The following is a 23,121-nucleotide window of genomic DNA, read 5'->3' as shown; positions in this document are numbered from 1 at the left end:
GCCTTCAGGAATGTCTACACCATCTTAAGACATCAAGAAGAGGACATTTGTAGAGCAAAGATAGAAAACAAACCCAAATCTTGTCCTAAATAATTTGTAATCCAATCATAGTAGTGTACAAAGACATAAAAAACCCTAATTCAGATAAAAAATGTGGGCAAAACAGTGCCATATGGTTAATGCCCTCTGTGACACAGATGGGCTATAGGAATTTACTGAAGGAGAAAAGAAGGTGAGTTGTAGACACATATGTTAGTTTCTATAAATCTAAGGATGTAAGAGGGAAGGTTTAACTAGCAAATGAATAAAGTCAGATGTAGAGCTTGTACATGTGAACAAAATAGAAACAGGCAAGGATGGAGATAAGGCTAGAGATGAATCAGGGAGGAAATGATCCAGTCGTTTGACACTTTCCATTTTAATCTGAAAGAATGGAGAATTCATTTAGTGACCTAAAAACCGAAGATGGAAGATCAACCACTGGGGAAAGTTAGTCTTGAGAGTGATCCAGTGGCTAATAGAGGTTAAAGATAAATGACCGAAAGTTTATTGATGACCATTAGATTAGGAAATTATGTAACTTGGAATCATTCCTGAGGCTGTCCAAAAGGGTGACAGATCTATTTTAGCTTAATAATATTAAATACATATCTTCAGATGTACATTGATTTGAAGGCTTATGTATTTTTTTCTAAAATTAGCTAAATGACTCATAAAATCAAGAAACAGATTCTGTAAGTCATACATAAATCCTAAAGTTGCCAGAAACTATTTCAATGATTAATAAAACAGTAAAAAGCCCTGGCTTTAATTCCTCTAATGGAGAGTTTCATCTCCATAATAGTCTATTCATTTGTAAAAACAAAAGATATAGAATGAAATCAGGAATGGGGGTTATTTTATTTTTGAATGAAAGGCATAGCATCTAATCATACACCCTTTTTAAAAGTATTTTTAGTACAGGGTTAAAACTTCTGGCTTTGTAGTCAGATGACATAGGTTAAAATACTGACTCTTGATGCCTACTAGTTTACTAGTTCTGATATTTTACCTTGTAGAGGGTTACCTAACCTTAGATTATTTATCTGTAAAATAAAAGAAGCAGACATGTTAACCTCTGAAGTCCTTTCTACATTCCCATGATATTACCTATGGGCCACCATTTTACTAACTGCCAAAACAAGTTATTTGGTTGGGTTTTGGATTTTGTGTTGGTTTTGCATTAATGGTTGTTAATAAAGTATTGGAATTCAAGATGTAGAATAAAATACATATTTTGGGACATGAAAAATATAAGGATTTGTCTTTTCGTATTATGCACATTTGTTTCAAGGTTTTTTTTTTTGTTTGTTTTTTTTTCCCCCTGGTGGAGAGAGAGGGGGAGTTAGAAAAGAGAGGAAAACAATTTTGATAATTAGAGAAAGAAATAATTTTGAATAGGGTATCCCTGTCACTTAACAAGCATTTATCAAATGCCAGGATCTGTGTTAAGCCCTGAAGGTAGAAATAAAAGCAAAACTCAACCCCTGTCTTCAAGGAACTTACAGTATAATGGGGAAGGCAAGATGTAAACAGCTATGTACGCCAAGATATATACAAGGTAAATTGGAGATAAAAGGCAGAGAAAAGGTATTAGAATTAAACAGAATCAGTAAATGTGTCTTATAGAAGTTTCACTTTTAGCTGGGATTTGAAAATAGCCAGGAAAAGGAATAGAGGAGGAGTAGAGTTCCAGATAGGGGGGACAGACAGTAAAAATTACCAGAGTCAGAGAATGGAATGTGTCATATGTGTATGTACTGCTCATGTACATTTTGGGCTACTTACTTTTCAAAAAGATTCTCTCTGCTCTAGTTTATACCTCATATAGAGATATGATTTTTACACAAGGCAGAGTAATGATTTGCATGTAAAAGTAAAGGAGATGACTGAACTATATACCCATGAGCTGCACAGATGAAGAGGTGCATTTTGATATAAGGGGAATAAAATTATTCATAGTGTACACACACACACACACACACACACACACAACTACACTTCAGAACTCATAGTATACTTACCAGTGCCTCTGCAATAAAATTAAAGTCAGCCATTCTTTAGATAGAAGCAGAAAGCAGCTTCGTTCTTAAAACAAATGACAGAATGGGGTTGTTTACAAAAGGAAAAGGCAATGTGCATAAATAGAATCTGTCATGGGGAGTAGTATAAGCCAATTCCATTCAACAAACATTTCTCAGACTCTCTTTCTCTTAGACTTGGAAGGGACTACAGAGTCCCATATAGCTCAATTTAGGGCTAAGTGAGAATCCTCTATGAAGAATATCAAAAATAATATCCAACTATGGCTTGACAAACTTAACATGGGAGAACTCTTTCCATAGATTTCAATTGGAGCAAGATAACTTTCAACAAATGCTCAGGATATGATCAGTCTCAAATAAGGCAATAGTTCCTTTTCCCTAGTTCAGTGCTTGACTTTGCTTTCAGAAATATAACAAAATATGAAGGCTTTTGATTTTTCTTTCCCATGACAATCTGTGGAAACTAAAAACATTATGTTATTACTATCTCAAGTTTATGTGATTGGGGAAAGAGCTGGGGGACAGAAAATAAATTATTAAACATGAATGTGGCAAGGAATTCCTCTATTATTTCCCAAGCAATTTGATAAGGGCATATGGTGGTGGTGGTGGTGTTGATGATTATAAATGGATATGTCCCTAGCCTTTACAGTACTTAGATACTAAATAATTTTATTACTTACAGCATTATTAAAATAGTTAATTTATGCCCTTTACCAAGGAAATATTGATGTTCAGGATAAGTCATATATTGAGCAGCATTGCGGCTTAAGGGCAAGGGACATGGCTTCAGAATCAGCAAGAACTAATTTTAAGTCCTATCTCCACCATATTTGCTTTGTGATTGTGGCTAAAACTCGTATCCTTTCAGTTCTTGAAACAACTCTCTAAGATTCTAAGTTTCAGAGAAATCGATAATATAATTTGGTACAAGGAATTTACTCATCCCTTCTAATTATGAATTCTCAGATTCAGTTCTATGACTCTAAGTTCACACAGATAGGTAGTAATAGTTCTAAGGCCTCATGATTTCATGCTAAAATATATTGTGTCAATTCCCCTGCAGAATATGTAGATGAGTTAAACAAGATAATTGTCTTTGAAGAGTTTTCATTCTAGAACCTCAGTGAATAGCAACAATATAAAGAGATTTAGTAATCAGTGGTTCAAGTAATAAGTGTTGTAGCAGCTTGGAAGAAAGAGAAATGATTTTCTAACTTTGGTAATTAAGGGACAATAATAGTGGTGATTATCATACAACTGAACGGGACCAGAAATTATGCAAAAAATGGGAATGGAGTAAGGAAAACATAGGATTATAGGATTTAGAGGTAGAACAGACTGTAGCCACCATTCTATCCAAATCCCCTTGTACAAATGAGATGAGACCCTGAGATTTTATGGACCTGGTCAAGGTCACATAACTATATAGCAGAGCCAAGAATTGAACCTAGATTTTCAAACTCCAGATCCACTCAACTCAACTGGAAGTTCAAAGGCTGAATCTAGCTAGGTTTTAATCAGAGTGAAATGAAGTTGAAGAGCATCAAATGGACAATGGAGAGAAGACATGATAAGTATTATATATATATATATATATATATATATATATATATATATATATATATATATATATATATATATATATATATATATATATATATATATATATATATGTGGGGTTTTTTTTGGTTTTTTTTGCAGGGCAATGGCAGCTAAGTGACTTGCCCAGGGTCACATAGCTAGTAAGTTTCAAGTGTCTGAGGCCAAATTTGAACTCAGGTACTCCTGAATCGAGGGCCGGTGCTTTTCCACTGCGCCACCTAGCTGCCCCTATATATGTTTTTTATTTTATTTTATTTTTATTTTTTGCAGGACAATGAGGGTTAAGTGACTTGCCCAGGGTCACACAGCCAGTGTCAAGTGTCTGAGGTCAAATTTGAACTCAGATCCTCCTGAATCCAGGGCCAGTGCCTTATGCACTGTGCCACCTAGCTGTTCTCATGGTAGGTATTAGAAACCAGACATTAAGCAGAAGCAGATGGCACAAAATATTATCGGAAAACTATAACGAAAACAAAATATAGATAACAACAAATATCAGTTGAACAGTTCTTTCATTCTTCTGGTATCCACCAATGTCTGATAATTTAAAGTGGATCCTAGCACATTGCACAGGTCCCCTATATAAAATTTATGGAACTAGAAGGACCATACTAGATGAATGTGGGAATCTTCGCTAACAGCTCAGTTATTCAGCTCTGAGGATATAAAGACAAAGGCTTGAAGTAAACCTATTCCATAGGACATTTTGAACCTTTTCTGCTTCTTATAGCCACTGAGAAAAGTTTAATTACTTCAGAAAACTGGTGAAAGAAACGTAAAGTGTGAGAGGAGAATCATGCTACTATGCTACATGCCACCATGTACAAAAGAAATCGTAGGAACTTAGTCAGTTTCAGCAATTTCAAGGCACTATTTTAAGTGCTTTACAAATATCTCATCTGAGTCTCACAACAACCCAAGAAGTTGTATTATTATTATCCCTACCTTCCAGATGAGGAATTCAAGGCAGACAGAAAATGAAGATCTTGTCCAGGGTTACTCAATTAATAAATGTCTGAGGGCAGATTTGAACTCAGGTGTTCCCAACTCCAGGCCTAGAACATTATCCATTGTACCACCTACTTGCCATGAGAAAAGGGCTTGGTAATAAAGAGGCAGTAGCATCACCTAAAACTGAGCAAGTATGACATCTTTCAGGGAAGGTAGATATCCCCAATGAAAATGAGATACACTAAATATGGATCCACATAGACTCCCTACTGACTTAAGTTCCCTGAAAACTTTATCTTTTCTTTTTCATTTTTCTCCAATTTCACGAATAGCTAGCGCTGGTGTGTTGGCAGATGGTTCAGACCTTGTGAAGTGCAAGACAAATAGAATCCCAAGGAGAGATGAAGAAATCATCAACATTAACCAGCAATGCCTGAACTAGCATGATGACTTGAAGTCTTTGAAAAATTACAAGGATTATACAAACTAAAGGTATATAACCCATTGTGTACTTTGTCCTTCAAACTACACAGCCGGACTGTCACAGAGTTGTGGTCTCTGCAGTAGAGTTTGAATGTTTGGCAGTTTAGCTCCAGAAAGGACCTCAATGGCAGGGCAGATAGGTGGTGCAGTGGATAACGCCCTGGCCTGGAATTCAGGAGCACCTGAGTTCAAATCTGGCCTCAGACACTTGACACTAACTAGCTGGGAGACCCTGGGCAAGTCACTTAACCCTCATTGCCCCACAAAAAAAGAAAGGACCTCAATGTTTGGGACTTGACCTTGCCAGGCAATCTTCAACATCTTCCTAAGATGATTTCCTGCTATGGCGCTGGTATACTTTCCAGGTTTCACAGGCATATAACAGTGAAATTGGCACAATGACTCACTAGAACTTCAGTTTGTCAGGCAGCTTAAAAACTCTTCTCTCCCACATGAAGCCTCCCAAACACTAAGCTAGCTCTGGCAATGAGTTCATTCAACTTATCATCTATTTGTATATCACTGGGAAGTATACTGCCAAGGTAAGTGAGCTTAATCATGGTATTAAAAATTTCTCCATTTGTTGTAATTGATAATTCTACTTATGGGTGGTGTGGCGCTGACTGGTAGAGAACATGTGTTTGTTTGTTTTTTCTTTGTCTTGTTGTTGTTGCTGTTGTTTGGTTTGTGTGGGTTTTGGTTTTGTTTTATTTTGTTTTAGTGTTAATTATTAGGCCAAAATTGGTATAAGGATCAGAGAATCAATTGGTGCTCTGTTGCATCTTAGCTTCAAATGCTGCATTGAATGTACAATCATCTGGAACAAAAACATAATGTAGCAACCCTCTCTCCACTTTAGTCTTGGCTTGTAGCCTTTTCAGGTAAAATAATTCACCATCAGCGTGGTAGTTTACCTTAATGCCATTTTCATCCTTGCTGAAGGCACCTGACAACATTGCTGAAAACATCACGATAAAAAATCCTGGGAGCAAGCAAATGGCCCTGCTCCATTCCACTGCTGATTAGGAAAGAACAAGAGTATTGTCTATTATAGAGAACCGAGGCAAACATGCCATCATGAAATTGATATATAATATTGACAAACTTCTCTGGGCAACTAAATTTTGATATAATTGTCCACAAGTCCTCACAACTAACAGTATCAAAGGCCTTGGTCAGATAGACAAATTTTGTATATAGACCTTTCTTCTGCTCCTGACATGTCTCCTGGAGGTGTCTAGCCCCAAAGCTTATTGAAATGTTACAGGTTATATGGAAAAAAGGGTTTATCTCTGGAATTCAAGGATGCCCTCCTTGTCCATCTCTATAAAGATAAGGGAAATAGATTGTCCTGTGATTATTACAGGAGGGTCTCTCTCTTAGTCATTGCTGGCAATGTTCTTGCCAGCGTTCTCCTTAATAGGCTGAACCTTCACCTGGAAGATGGTCATCTAATTGAGAGCTTGTGTGGCTTCAGAAAGGTATGAGAAATAGTTGAGCCCTGTATTTATAGAAGTTGGAAGGAATCTCAGAAGTCATAAAATCCAACTAATACTTGAAAAAAATCGCCTCTACTCTATACTGCAAAGTGGACCCTTACAAAGGAGGAGGAATTTATTATGCTCTGAGTCAGTCCAATTCCCTTTCAGGAAACTTCAATTGATAAAATTTCCTATACAATGAGTCTAAATCTGCTACTTTGCAACTTCATAGGATTGTAGATTTAAAGGTGAAAAGGATATAAGTTAATGAATCTCACCCTTTCATTTTACTTGCAGGTGAAATGATTGAGTCCCAGAAAGATTCACTAAACAGCATATAGGTAGAAAGTGGAAAAAGCAGAAGTTAAACCCAGAGCCTTGGCTCCTAAGTCTAATGCTATTTTTACTGTAGTATGTTACCTCTATCCATTGAATGTAGCTTTGCTTTCTCCAGCCTGGACCCTGGGAAGGGGACATGACAGTTTCAAAATGCTGGAGCAATTAGTAATATTCTTGGATGAGGACATAGAGGGTTAGCATCAGTCCCTGATGCGAATTCTTGCTCTGGCCTTTAACCACAATCAAAGTTACTTTAGAAGACATATTGAGATTGCCTTGATGTGCATTGAGTGAAGTAAAAGAACAGACAATAATGAGCTACCACTATAAGAAAAGTAGTGAAGAAAATAGCAAAAATGAACCTGTTTGTGAGAGGCAGCAATCACTCTGCAATGAGTAAGAGGAATGGGGAACGAATCAAATACAAAAGTTGAAATAGGAAAGTCACTCTAACCTTAAATCAAAATGAAGCAAATAGTTCTAGTTGAGTTGCTTTTTGTAGATTGACATGATGTTAGCAATAGCATGTTGTTGCTTTTTTTCAAAAAGAAGAGTCCCAGATTACAATGAAATGATTGTTAAAATTCCATGTTTCTTTTTCTTTGGAGAGTGGATATGTTGAATAATTCAAACATTAATTGTATTAAGAGCTTTGAGTCTAATATTATCACAAAATAAATAATTAGCATGATGATAAGGACTATGCAAAATGCTTAGTGTGATTCCAACTAGGTGTTACCTTCCTCTACCAAAATCACTTTGTATATGTTTTTTAACTGTGTTAACACTTATTCAGCACCTTCCCACCAAAGAAAAAGAAATAGGGTCTTTTAATTATAATGTAATTGTTCCATTTTAATTTAAATCCTGTACTAAATACTATTTACCACCAGCGTTATTGAAATAGGAGAGGAATGAATAAATGAATGAATTTATTGAATGAATGAGTTAAGTGAATGAAGTGTTAATCTTTTAAATAGTATTTATTATTTTGTACTCACTCTGTCAAACACGTTTCTACTTAATGAGGGGAAGAATACAAAAACAGACTAATGGTCCCCTTAATGTACCTATAGCCTACTAGAGCATAATGGTCAGGGAAGGGGATTTTTCTCTCAAGACTTACTCGGATGATGAACAAGCCATGAGGAAGTAGAATTTGCACATACCTGCCAAAATCAATTGCAGAGTTAATCTGATGCAGATACAGAAGCAGGGTAGTGTACACAGCAAGTAGCAAGGAAGGAGAGGAAAAGATGGCCAGAGAATAAGCAGTAAAATTCATTTAATCTCTCTATATCAACTGGCTCCTTCTCTGGTGCCTACAAATATATTCATGTCATCTCTATTCAATAATAATAATTTTGATGATGATGATAAAGCTCACTTCTGTGACTATCCCCACTAATTATAATCTTAAATCACTCCTTAAGTAAACAGTCTACACTAGTTGCTTCTAATTCCTCTTGTCTCAATTCTAAGCCATTACAAGTCTGATTTCCAACTTCATCATTCACCTGAAACGTCTCTCTCCTGTGTTACCCATGATCTCTTTAATTGTAAAATAGAATGGTGTTTTCTCAATATTCACCCTCCATGACCTTTCTATAGCCTTTGAAACTTGATTACCCACTTCTTTGAAATATTATAGCCCATAAGATCTCAGATTTTACGACAGTTTTCTCCCCTAATTCTCTTCCTTCTTGCCAGATCTTTACTTGGGTCATCTCCACCAACCAAGGGTGACTCTCAAACCTCTCTAATTAGTCATCTCTTCTCCCCTATTCTATCTCTTGATGATTTTATCAGCTCCCATGGGTTCTAATGTTATCGTTATCTTCATTCAATCATCACAAGATCTATATACCCAGTTGCCCTTAGACAGTTTGAATTAGATGTCTCATAATTATCTCAAATTCAATATATACAAAAGAGAACTGATACTCTTTCTTTTTAAGTAGTAAACGTTTTTATTTTGAGTTTTGAGTTCCAATTTTTATCCCTCCTTCTCTCCTCCCCCTCCCCCCACCCTGAGGAAGTAAACAATAAGATATGGGTTCTGTATGTACGATTATGTAAAGCATTACCATATTAGTCATTTTGTACAAGAAATCTTGAATAAAAGAAAAAGTGAAAAAAAAGTGGAAAATAGCATGCTTCAGTCTGTGTTCCAACAATATCAGTTCTTTTTTTTGGAGGTGAATAGTATATTTCGTGAAGAATCTTTTGGGATTGCCTTGGATTATTGTCTTGTTGAGAATAGTTGTCATTCACAGTTCTTCATCAACAATATTGCTGTCTCTCTGTACAATGTTCTCTTGGTTATGCTCACTTCACTATACATCGGTTCATATAAGTCTTTCCAGGCCTTCCTGAAATTATCCTGCTTGGCATTTATTATAGCATGATAATATTCCATCACCATCCTATAGCATAGCTTATTTAGCCATTCACCAATTGATGGACATTCCTTTGATTTCCAATTCTTACCCACCACGAAAAGAACTGCTATTAACATTTTTTTGTACAAATGGGACTTTTTTTCTCTTTTGGGGGATAGCTGATAATCATTCCACTCAAATTCTCCTATCTACTCAGTTTTCCAGTTACTATTGAGGATACCACAGTCATCCTAATCATTCAAGCTTGCAATCTCACTTTCATCCTCAACTCCTTACTCTCATACCTTGTCAAGTCTTGTCTTTTCTGCATTCATGTTATCTCCCATATAATTCATTTTTTTCTAACTTCACATAGCTACTTCCCTGGTACAGGCCCTCAACATATGTCTACCAGACTACTGAAACATGCTTGTAGTTTATTCCCCTTCTTCTAGTCTCCTCATTCCAATCCATTCTTCACTTGGGTGCAAAAGGAGTTTTGCAATTTGTTGGCATTCATTCATTTCTTAGTTCCTTCCTTCATTTGTTTGTTGCCTTTGAGTACAGATGAGTCCATATTATACCTTCCTGCATCCCTATTACCTCCAGGGATGAAATTCTTTGTTTTACAAATAAAGTCCTTCACTCTTCCCTACTTTTCAAATCTCATACACTTTACTCTGCCTCCACACATTGTATAATATAACTCCATTGGCCTACTCCATGTGACACTCCATATTCTATTTGTGCCTTTCTATGTTATTTCCCTTAATGATCTCTCTGTTAAATTCTGCTCCCATGCTTCACTATAGTCCTTCAAGGCTCATTTGAAATTGTATATTTTACACAAGGTCTCCAGCCTCCCAAAATTTTAGTGCCACCTCTCTAAAAGTAATTTCCAATTACACTACAAATACCTTCTAAGAAGATAGTAATTTGTAAGTTTTTTTCCCCCATTAGAATGTGAACTACTTGAGGGCAATAAAATTGTTTTTGCCTTTATTTTCATCCTCAAGACTTTGCATAGTAATTGGAATAGGTGCAAATGCTTTTTTTAATTAAAAGAAAAGAAAAATTAAAGCGTGTTGACTGACATTACTGGGGCTTACTTGAAAAGCAGAGGGAAGTGGGGGCATTCCTCAATCATAACTGGGTCCCAGGGTGGAAGTTTCAAGGATAAAGAGTTAAAACTTCCAGGGCATGGTCTCTAGGCTGGACTACCTAGGTGGCTGGTGAGTATGGAATTAGCTTATTAGAAACTTGGGATAAGAGAGATTGAGATTAAGTAATTTGACTAGTCATATAACTCTTACATTGAGGCAGAATTTGAACCCAGTCCTTCCACCTCTATTATTCTATCCACTGTATAGTACTTCCTCTGATATTCACAGGCATAAATTTGCTCCATGACTTTGAGTGAGTCACTGAGCCTCAGTCTCTTCATTTGTGAAATGAGAGTTGAGCTATGCTATGTTTAAGCCCCACCCAACACCAAAATTCAACTCTTTTATCTAGTTTTTATTAAACTGAATGAGGTTGTTGTTGTTGTTGTTGTTTACTCATTTACAGTCATGATGGACCCTTTGTGACCCATTTTGGGGTTTTCTTGACAAAGATTACTGGAGTGGGTTGCATTTTAAAGACTTTTTGTCATTTTCTTCCTCTAATTCTAAATTATTTTAAAATCAGTGGATCAATTCACAGATTTGTGTGTTCCTCTTTTTATAAGCCTTCTTATCCCCATGTTTTCCAACTTGAATGAATGAATGAAAAAGTCTTTATTAACAATTTACAATGTTCAAAACATTAGGTGAAAGTTGTTTTGATTTGAAATTTTAACTAGAAACAAAGTAGATACTCATTCTTTGAGGAATGCTAAAAAAATATGGTACATAGATGTGCCCTAGGCAAGTAATTCCACCACCCTTAGCATCAGTTTTCTCTTCTCTTTATGAGGTGATTGGACTTGGTGACCTCCACGGTATCTTCAAATTTTTAATCTATGATCTAATTTTCTGTAATGAAATATTAATATATTAGAAATCTGAAAAATATAATTACAGAGAAATGTTCAGCAAATTATATGAACTGTTTCAAAATGAAGTAAGCCGTATCAAGAAAACAATATTTAAATAGTGTTATTTAAATAACTAAGTTTAAATATTTTAAATGACTACAAAATGTAAATCCAAAGAACAACAGAAAACAATAGAAACCTGATACTGAGAAAATTAAATAATCAAGCTTTTATTTAAAATAAAGTATGAAAGGCACTTACCCTGATTTTCTGCAGATCTGAAGGACCATGAGTATGTAATGTTGGATATAACATGGGACTTTTGGGCTACTTTTGTTAAACTTTTTGTTGTTGTTGTTCATCATACCAGCTTTTAAAAAAATTATTATAATAAATTTCTCTCTGGGAGGGAGATTCAGATGAATCAGTGGGAGATGCAAATGATTTTTAAAGCTATGGTTAAAATTAATTTTAAAACAAAGAGTGAATGAGGAGAAATAAAATTTAATATTCATTGGGAATCCATCAGCATGTTTTTATGGGCCCTTATTAGTCATGGGATCTTTTTTTTTTTTTTTTTTTTGTGGGGCATTTGGGGTTAAGTGACTTGCCCAGGGTCACACAGCTAGTAAGTGTTAAGTGTCTGAGCCCGGATTTGAACCCAGGTACTCCTGAATCCAGGGCCGGTGCTCTATCCACTGCGCCATCTAGCTGCCCAAGTCATGGGATTTTAATACTTCATTTCAAGATTGGGGCTATTGAGGGTTTCATCTGTAGAAGCACAAAATCACAGTTAAATTTACAGCCCTCAAAATCAGATGAAGCAGTGCCACAACCACAATGAGAAATAATATATTTTTAAAATAATAATAATAACTTGATAGATATTCCTATAGCAGTTCACACCAAAAATCATTTCATGTCTGACAAAATAAATTCTCTAGACTTAATCTTAAAAATAGACAATCTTGGGCATAATATATCTCTTCCATTTACTTGGGTTTTTTTGTTTGTTTGTTTGTTTTTTGCTTTGTTTTGTTTTATTTTTATGGAAGTCTCTATTCAGTGGGGAAATATATTCCAAGGCTGTAGGATCCATTAAAGTTTCTGGCTGGAAATAAGGTACTGGGAAAGCCACTAGAGTAGAACTGCAAGCAAATGGGAGAGATCCTGAAGGAGGCTGTGAAGTGGGTTGTCAGGGTACACTTGATGAAAACTAAAGATTTGTAAAGGAACTATGGGAAGCAAAGATATAGGTGTGAAAATAAAGCAGGGTCCTGAGAGCTTCCTTTACAAATATACTGTCTTTATCTCTTTTGGAAAGAACTATCCTCTGGCATTCAAAGTAATGTCAAGTACGAAAAGAGAAAATGTAAGAATTTAAGAAGAAAAACAAAACAAAAAAAATTCTTCCAGTAGGTAAAAGCTAGGGTAGTATGATTTGTTAGTATCATCAACTGGTTAAATAAATTAACTGTGTATTGTGTACCTAGTCTATTCTACTGATATCCTGCTCTTATTTCTTAGCCAGTACCACATTGTTTTAATGATTACCACTTTTTTTAGTCTGATGTGCATTAAATTGGCTTACCGCACCCATGAGCAATTAATATTTTTTCCAATTGTCTGTATCTGATTTGTGTGAAAAGTGTTTTGTAATTATGTTCAGAGTTCTTAGATTTCTCTTAGCAGTTAGCCTCCCAAGAATTTTATATTGGTTTCAGTTATTTTAAGTGAAATTTCACTTTCTATCTCTTGCAACTAGACTTTGTTCATAATTTATGGAAATCCCAATGATTTTTGTGGATTTTATAAAATTACTTTAAAAACCCCTCCTATATCCTTTATTTGTCTTTAAATACCATCACCCTTTAAAGAACATTAATATGAAACTAACAAGTAATTAACCAAGTAAAGTTAAAGCTCTCTGAAACACTTTCAATTCAACATCAAGATTCTATGATCATCAAAATCTCTCTTCTTTCATAAAAAAAAAACTTCAATCTTGCAAGAATAATTTGCTGGATGGCCTTGCACATTGGTATAGTTAAATATGTCCTCACTCTTTAAACTTGGAAAAGGGATATTGGAAAAATTGAAACTCTCTAATTCTCTCTCTCTCTCTCTCTCTCTCTCTCTCTCTCTCTCTCTCTCTCTCTCTCCATTTAACTCCATTTTTTAATTAGCATGCACACTGATTTTTCTACAATGTGAATATGATTGAGTTTCTTCCACAATAAACTCCAGTGGCTCTCTATTACTTTTTGGGGGTAAAAGGTGAAAACCTTTCTCTGTCATTAAAAGTTCTTTATAATTTCATCCTTTTTTATGGGTTTCATACCCTTTACTTGCTTCTACTCACTCTATCATCCAAATAAATGGCTTATTTAATGTTTCTCACATATTATTTTACAATTTCCCAACTCTGAGTCTTGACACTGGTTGTTGCCAATTCCTCTGATGCTCTCCTTCTTCAGTTTCTCTGCTTCCTAGTCTCTCTGGTTTCATTCAAGACTCAGTTGAAATCCCATCTTGTTTTAGAAGCCTTTCCTTCCCTTCCTCTTCTCTTCAGCTACATTCTAAAATTTATTTTCATCCATGCTGTATATATATACATATATGCTGTGTGTATATATATATTTTGCATGCACATGTATTTTAATACATATGCATTTCTATAAACAATGTAAATCTATGTGCATAAATGCAGGTGTATGTATATATGCATATGAATATGCATACCTAAATATAAAAAGCATAGATGCATATATATATACACATAAACATATGTCGGTGTGTATATATATATATATATATATATATATATATATATATACACACACACACACATACACATACACATACACATACACATACACATACACATACACATACACATACACATACACATACACATACATATGTGATGGATAGAGTACCGGGCCTAGAGTCAGGGAGATATAAGTTAAAATTCAGGATCAGACACTAGATGTGCAATCCTGGGCAAATCACTTAACCCTATTTGCCTCAGTTTCCTCATCTGAGAAATGAGCTGGAGAAGGAAATGGCAAACCACTCCAAAAAAACCATAATGGGGTCATGAAGTGTCAGACACAACTGAAAATGCCTGAATGGCAACAATATATTCTAACATCTACAGGGTCCCTCAAAATTCAGAAATTTATTTCCTAACCATTTCTATGTGTGTTGTCAATAGGAGAAGACCAAGACCAAAACTGAGACCTTTCTTCCCTTTACTTATAAGAGTTCCCTTTTTCTCCCCATTTACTCCTAAAAAGTTTTACAAGAACAGCAAGTTTCTTCCAGCCTCTTCAATTACTGTAATTCCAACTAACTTAATAATTTCTAAAGAATCCCTAGGTCATGATAAAATTTCTTCAACCAATCTGAGTATAATTCCTATGCAACATCACTCTGATTTCAAGTACTTTTAACTTAGATATACTTTTTTCTGAGATTTTATATGTATATTTATATGTAGATACACATACATACACATAGTTAGCTAGATAGATGTGTTGTGTGCTATATATGAATGGGAGTATCTTGCCTTTGCTATATTCTCATCATTTACTAAAGAATATGGGACCTAGAAAACACATAATACATGCTTATTGACTTTACCTGATGTAAAAATAGGCATGAGTGTGTGTGTATGCATATATGTATATGTGCATGTATTCATGTATGTATGTGTTTACATACAAATTTATGTATGTGTGTATATATATATATATATATGTATCGTGTGTATTAATACTGTAACCAAAAACAGCACCGAAACTTGTCAAAATTAAAATACAGGAAAAAAAGGGTTTTTTAACTTTGAAAGAAAAGTCTAGTCACTTGGGCATTAATGGTGAACATAAAATGACCCGGTAAGGATCTTTTCTACTCTGTATATGGTATGTAAATCATTATCTTAACTTATTGAATAGTCAGTGTGTTTAATGCATGGTGAGCATTCTGCAGGAATTTTAAAGCAGATATTCTTTGTGTTATTTCTTTACACTTGTTACATGAATGCTTCCTGAAGAAATGGTTATAGAACACCTTTGTAAGTCCTGCCACTAATCAATTAGTGAGTGTTGCTGAAAACTTCCTGGTGTAGAACTGTCCACTCAGCATAATTGAATTTATGTCAGCAGTAATAGTATTCTTTTGCTTCTGGTTGAACCAGAAAGATAGGCATCAATAAATACCTTCTTCCCCTTTCATTTAGGTAGAATAACTGTAAATAAAATACTTTCATTTGATACAAGAAGGAACTGCATGGAAAAAGAAAGGTCCAATTTACCAGTCAACTCCATCTTTCCTCCTAGTTTCTAATTAAATTATGTCATTTGTGCATGTAGCCCATATAAACTCTGAAGTTCTATACTACTCTCCCAGACAAGTCTCAGCTCCTGGAGCAATTTGACATTTCCCCCTCCATATTCTAGTGTATGATAAGGGGCTGTGGATACATTTTTATTTCTAATTCCATTGCTTCAAGCTCCCACCTGTGTGAATTTTCTTCAAATTATTAGTTGTGAAATATTTTAGTTTGCTGGTCTTAAGTAGTTTTAAAAAAGGTATTTAATAAGGTGGTATATTAAGAACACATGATACAAAAACACACATCCCCAAAGTCTAATACACTATTCTACAAGTACATACATAATATAAAGGAAAATGGGTTCAAACTCATGGAGCACACGTGTCAAAGAAACAACTCAAAATCCTTGGTTGCTGGAAGTCTTTTTTTCTCCCATTCATGTGATGCAGAAGAAGTTCCATTTAGAAATAATATAATATCTTTTTTTGGATCCTTGCCTCCCAATGTTGACCCTGCTACCCACTGATACAGTGATGTCACTAGGACATTGATGGGATGAAGGAATCCTTACATCCTTTAAACCCTTCAAAATTCAATGCTCATCCTCTAGCCAGTGATGTGTGTAGACAGTGGGGAAGTACCAGGCCCATGGCCAAAACTGAAGCCTTTTTTCCTTCCTCTCATGAGAGTTCCTTCTTCTTTCCCCAGGAAATTTTACTAGGAAATCATTTCTTCCAATCATTTCAAAACTGCAATTCCAAAAGGCTTGATAATGTATAAAGAATTCCTAATACATGGGCAGCTCGGTGGCACAGTGGATAAAGCACTGGCCCTGGATTCAGGAGGACCTGAGTTCAAATCCAGCCTCAGACATTTGACGATAGCTGTTTGACCTTGGGCAAGTCACTTAACCCTCATTGCCCCCCACACACACACACAAAAAATTCCTAGGACATGATCAACTTTCTTCAGCCTGTTTGAGGAATCCTCTGTTAATTCCTATGTAGCATCACTCTAGATTCAACAACTTTTCAAACTTAGTCCAAAGCCCATGAATTATTTGAATAAAATTAAAGTTAAAGATGCAGAATGATCCTTTTTACCTAGTTAAGGTATCTGACCATCTCATCACTTAGTTATTTTGTTTTTTGTTTTTTGTTTTTTGTTTGGGGGCGAGGGGGGGGGGCAATGAGGGTTAATTGACTTGCCCAGGGTCACACAGCTAGTAAGATTCAAGCGTCTGAGGCGGTATTTGAACTCAGGTCTTCCTGACTCCAGGGCCAGTGCTTTATCCACTGCACCACCTAGCTTCCCCTCATCACTTACTTTAAGTAAGATAGAGTGACATTACTGAGTAAATCAATCAATGCCATACTTAGACACAGATTTTCCTGTTTTTCAAGGATGTAGTGCTTCTTGAGGTCCAATGCATTTTCTTTCATTTTTTTTCTAACTAACTTTCTTTCACAACCTATAAGGGGAAACTACATTGTAGAGGCTTCTGAGGTATTTGTGTTAGGAGTCGGGAGGAATAAAAACATATAATTGAAAAACTAAATTTAATTTAAAGAATGACAAGTGCATGATGGAAGTCAGGGCAACCAGAGTTCAGTGATTAGCCCTGGCTTTATAATAGGAGGTAAGTTACTTAAATTCACAGTTGCCCCACGCAATTTTTTTAAACTAAGAGCAGAATAATTACTAATCTGCATTGGTTACCGGTAGAGGGAGTTGCTTCACTTTGCTTTCTTCACCTTATGTGTGTATGAAGATATATATTCTACTAGAGGGAAGAACTGGGGACGATACTGTATACACAGAGAAGTAAAATATTTACAAAAATATGAAAATTGCGTATGATTTACCTACAATAGTTCTTAAAGCAAATGGAGCCAAGACTCAGCTTCAGTTGAGATTCTCTTAGAATAATGTATTTGTCCTAACAATGCTAACATGCTTTCCAAAAGATCATACCGCCATGAAGTCACTGGACGTTGAAATGGAAGGGCTTTAGAGATTTTCTAATTTAGGCTAGATAGTCTAATTTACTTCTCTTTTTATAGATGAGGAATCTGGGACTTCAAATACATTAAGGATAGAAAATTTCCATTTCTATAGGTTATAACTCTTTTTTTCCTGGCCCCTTTCTATCCCATATCTGCTTCTATAGCCTGGGTAAATCTGAACTCCTCAAAAGATGATTTAGTGTTCTCTCCTCTGACCTGAGAGAACAGGACCCTGGAGAGATCATGTCCAGGTTATTAATTCAGGATGACTCTGAAAATGAAATTCATTATTCAGTATATTGGGATGGAACAGTAAGAACAATGCCATAGATAAGACATAAGCAAAGAAGAATTGGGGAAAGGGAGAGATGGACTATATGAGGTGCTCAGTTCAGTGGAAGCATTATAGCACCACTAAGCAAAATGCACAACTGTTCAATGAATCCAAAATATGTCAATATCATTAAGAGGATCAACATAGAATTCTAATCTGAATTTTTCATCCACAAAAGTGTTTGGCAAGTTGAGAAAAACCTTCCCTAAACTATTTGTGGTTACCTTATAGATATCTAATGTATAAAATAATGTAACAAATAGACATTTAAATATAACATAAAAGGCAACATGGCATAGTGAAGAGAGTTGCTTTTTGGTTTTTGTTTTTTTGGCAGGACAATGAGGGTTAAGTAACTTGCTCAGGGTCATGCAGGTAGTAAGTGTCAAGTGTCTGAAGCTGGATTTGAACTCAGGTCCTCCTGGATCCAGGGCCAGTGCTTTATCCACTGTGCCACCGAGCTGCCCAAGCTTGGGGTTCTCAGTCAGAGGACCTGTATTCAAATCCAAGCTCTGACATTTCCTGCCTGTAGGAACTTGATCAATTTTTTAAGCCTATTGTATTTTGTCCTCATCTTTAGTCAATAAGGAACAATTACTTCTAATGTCCCTTCAGTTCTAAAACATATTAACCTATGACATCTAACTGTTTCTTCTCAATCTCATAAAAAATGATGAATCACAATTTCCTCCCCTTTATAGTGATGTAGGAGATTATAGGTGTGGAATCTATCAAGCAAAAACAGCCACCCCAATGACATAATTTTTTTACAAGAAAGGGTTAGATGAGTGGGTGGTATTTTGAGAAATGTTTATGATATAAAACCCAAAGACATCACTTTTTTTTTTCTTTGCAGGGCAACGGGGGTTAAGTGAGTTATCCAGGGTCACACAGCTGGTAAGTGTCAAGTGTCTGAGGCTGGGTTTGAACTCAGGTACTCCTGAATCCAGGGCCAGTGCTTTATCTACTGTGCCACCTAGCTGCACTCATGGTAGGTATTATAAACCAGAAAGTAAGCAGAAGTAGATGGCACAAAATATGTTATCAGAAAACTATAACAAAAACAAAATATTATAATAATTTGTAAATATTATAAATATATAATATATAAATATTATATGAATGTATCATATATAATATAAATATTAAAATGTTATATAATATCTAAAATGTGTACATGTGTGTGCATGTATATGTGTGTATGTATGTATATATATGTGTGTACATATATATATATATATATATATATATATATATATATATAAAAATTTCTGGTGACCACAAAGAATTATAAAAATAATACCCATTGATTGGAGAGTAAAATATTACTGAGCCTTAAGAAGGATGAGTATGAATATATCAGAAAAAATAGAACTTACATAAGTTGATGCACAATGAAGCAATTAGAACCTGTAAAAATATACTAAATGATTATAACTCTTTAAGTGTCAAGAACAGAAACATCATTCTACTTTTATTAAAAGATATGTCCAGGTAGAAAGAATATATTAGTGAATGAAGAGTATCGTTGTTATTGTTGTTTAACAGGATGAGTGTCCTGTCAGTGGTACAACTAAGTAGTTGAAAGAGGAAGAGTGCCTTCATCCAGATTGACCTGGGGAAACATCAAGGAGAAAGTAGTATTTGAACAAGAACAAGGATGGTTAAGATTTTTACAAATGTAGATGGTAGAAAGTCACATCAGGTAGCTGAATTGGCATATCTTAACGGAAAGACTAGGTTGCACCATGGACAGAACATGGACCTGGAGGCAAGAAGATCTGAGTTCAAATCCAACCCCAGATTCTTACTAGCTGTGTAATCCTGGACAAGTCACTTAATGCTGTTTGCTTCAGTTTCATCTGTAAAATGAGGTGGAGAATAAAAATGTCAAACCACTCCAGTATCCTTGCCAAAAAAATCCCAGAAGGGGCAAAAGAGACATGACTGGAATTACTGAAAAACAAAAAAAGAAATGTGTTCAGAACAAGAACAAGATTTGATCAGATCATTTTTGCATATGTAACCTAAAGATTTCTAAAAATTAGAAAAGCCATCCAGAGCACCTAGTTATTAAAACTTAGATAGGGACTTGGAGTAAGTCAGTTTCTTTCAGAAATTTCTTTCCTTTTTTATTACTTATGCATTGGGAATTCTGCATAAATTAGCAGAGGTAGGGGAAACCTATTCAGTATTTCATCTCATGGTCAAAGATGGAATCAGGAAATTCCAAAGAAGAAATAAACAATCTCATTCTTAAAAAAAAAAAAAGAAAAGAAAAGTTTTGAACTTTCAGGACTTAAAAAAAAGTTTATTTTGTTACTGTCTGAGTTTTGAGTGAAGATTCTGGATGTGTTTGTTTTTTCTTAAATGGTTTGGCCAGACTAAGAAAAGTCTTTTTTGCTTATAAAAGCCAGAAAGGGAGGGAAAAAATCTAAATTAATAAAAAGGTAATGAGAGCAGGGTCAGTCCACTTCTTTGAAGTAAAACAGGCAATTCAAAGCCCCAGGGCAAGGCATCAAAGGGAAATGATACTAAAATGACCTATTCTATGAAATTAAATATAAATATCAATTTGCTTTAGAGCAAACTGCATACTCAGTTTGGAGTATTAACTATTTAAAAAAATAATTTCTCAAAATGATTGAGTTTGGAAGGCTACTGCTTTCTCCTATTCCTATGTCATTGACTAATCATGGCACAGTAGGAAAAGAGGTGCCAGGGTGAGAGCTGAGTTGAAATCTTAGCTCTGTCATTAATTCATTCCATGATCTTTGACTAATTATTCCTTACCCCCTCTGACCTTCAATTTCTTCATCTTTAGTCAGAGGGCACTTGGAAGTTTGGTTGGTTGGTTGTTGTCCGTAGTGTTCTAAGAAGGCCAAAATACCATCACTATGTCTAGGTCAAGATACAGTGTGTCTTATTGTGGCTGATCAGAACAATAAGAGTTTGGAAGGCTCTACCAGAGGACGTTTGTAAAGAGAGGTCTTTATAGCCCATAAAGCATGCTACCAAAGTGAGCTATTATTATTAGCAAATGCAGAAAAATAGAACTGGAAAACGATTTACAAATAGTATAGGCTGACTGCTTCATTTTGTTGGTGAGCTAGGATTAGAAATCAGGTCTTCTTGACTTCCTATCTAGAACTCTGGCCCCTAAACTCTGTAGTTCACTGCCTTTACTACAAGTATTAGACAATCCATCTACATTAGTTTAACTGCATTTCTTCAAATATAGCCCTACATCAGTTTTCATGAATTTTTATTCCCTGTATCCCATGTCTGGAAGACCCTGCGCTTTCACCTCTTTTAGCTTCTTTGTCTTTTTTTTAGACATGGCTCCAATCCCACCTTCTGTAGAAAGCATTTCTTTTCCTTTCTTTCTTTCTTTCTTTCTTTCTTTCTTTCTTTCTTTCTTTCTTTCTTTCTTTCTTTCTTTCTTTCTTTCTTTCTTTCTTTCTTTCTTTCTTTCTTTCTTTCCCTTCCTTCCTTCCTTCCTTCCTTCCTTCCTTCCTTCCTTCCTTCCTTCCTTCCTTCCTTCCTTCCTTCCTTCCTTCCTTCCTTCCTTCCTTTCTTTCTTTCTTTCTTTTTTTGCAGTGCAATGAGGGTTAAGTGACTTGCCCAGGGTCACACAGCTAGTTAAGTATCAAATATCTGAATCCGGATTTGAACTCAGGTCCTCCTGAATCCAAACCAGTGCTTTATCCACTACACCACCTAGCTGCCCCGGGCAACAACAACAACAACAACAATAAAAGGAAAAAACAAAAGCATTTCTTTCCTGATTTCTCCCCAGCTGTTAATTTCTACTCCTTCAGAATTCTTTCATATACTTTGTAAATCGTTTCTATGCACATTGATAAGTTTGAGTTATCTTTCCCATCAGAGGGGTCTCTATGAAAGCAGGTACCAGTGTTTATTTTGTTTCATGTTGTTTCATTTTGGCATATTTTATTCACAGCATAAAGCATAGAGCCTGGCATAGAGTAAAATGCTCATTAAGTGCTGTTGATTGATTGACTGTTCTTCCTTTCAGTACAATTTTCACATGAATCTGCTATCTCATGATGAACTTTGAGATTCATCCATTCCTATCTTATGTGACTCTTTTCTATGTGTTACCATGCAAGGTCCACCCAACATACTATAGGCCTTTATTTCTTTCTTTTTCTTTTTCTTTTTCTTTTTTTTTTATTTTGCGGGGCAATGGGGATTAAGTGACTTGCCCAGGGTCACACATCTAGTAAGTGTTAAGTGTCTGAGGCCGGATTTGAACTCAGCTACTCCTGAATCCAGGGCTGGTGCTCTATCCACTGCGCCACCTAGCTGCTCCCTTTTTTTTTTCATTTTTTACAATTTATTTTATTTTGAATTTAAAAGACAGAATAAGCATGCCCATAATATAGTATAATAAAAAAGAAATTTTTTAAAAAGATGTTGCCCAGAGCAGCTAGGTGGTGCAGTGGATAGAGCACTGGCCCTACAGTCAGGAGGACCTGAGTTCAAATCCAACCTCAGACACTTGACACTTACTAGCTATGTGACCCTGGGCAAGTCACTTAACCCTCATTGCCCTGCAAACAAAACAAACAAACAAACACACAGATGTTGCCTGTCATGAAGATGTTAGTAGAATGTTCTGACTTTTCACCAGTTGTTTACTATGTAAACATCCTGTCTTTTATATGATATGATTCTCTGACCATGTCCTATCATCCTTCTTGGGTACATGTTGTTCCCCTCTCAGACACATCAGTTATTCTCCATTGCCTTCTCTCAAATATTTATTTTCAGTACTTTAGAAACTGTTGTGTTCTCTCTCTTGACATAATATAGCAACCCATTCTTATAACTTTTGACATATTCAGCAGTTATTAATTAAAATCTGAGAATGTTGCTTCTCTGCTAACCACCCCCACAGACTTCTTCAATTACATGGTCATTTGTATAAATGTGTTTGCCACACCATGGGCCATCTAGAATGGTAAATCAACATTTTGAAAACAAACCTACATTTGATGTTTATCTTTATAAAGCTCTATTTTAAGGAGGGGAAAAGCCATGCTGTGATATGGATACTCGATCCCCTGACTTGCTA

The sequence above is a fragment of the Dromiciops gliroides genome, chromosome 5, assembly GCF_019393635.1.
Source record: "Dromiciops gliroides isolate mDroGli1 chromosome 5, mDroGli1.pri, whole genome shotgun sequence".
NCBI lineage: Eukaryota > Metazoa > Chordata > Mammalia > Microbiotheria > Microbiotheriidae > Dromiciops > Dromiciops gliroides.
This window is presented reverse-complemented; position numbering follows the sequence as displayed.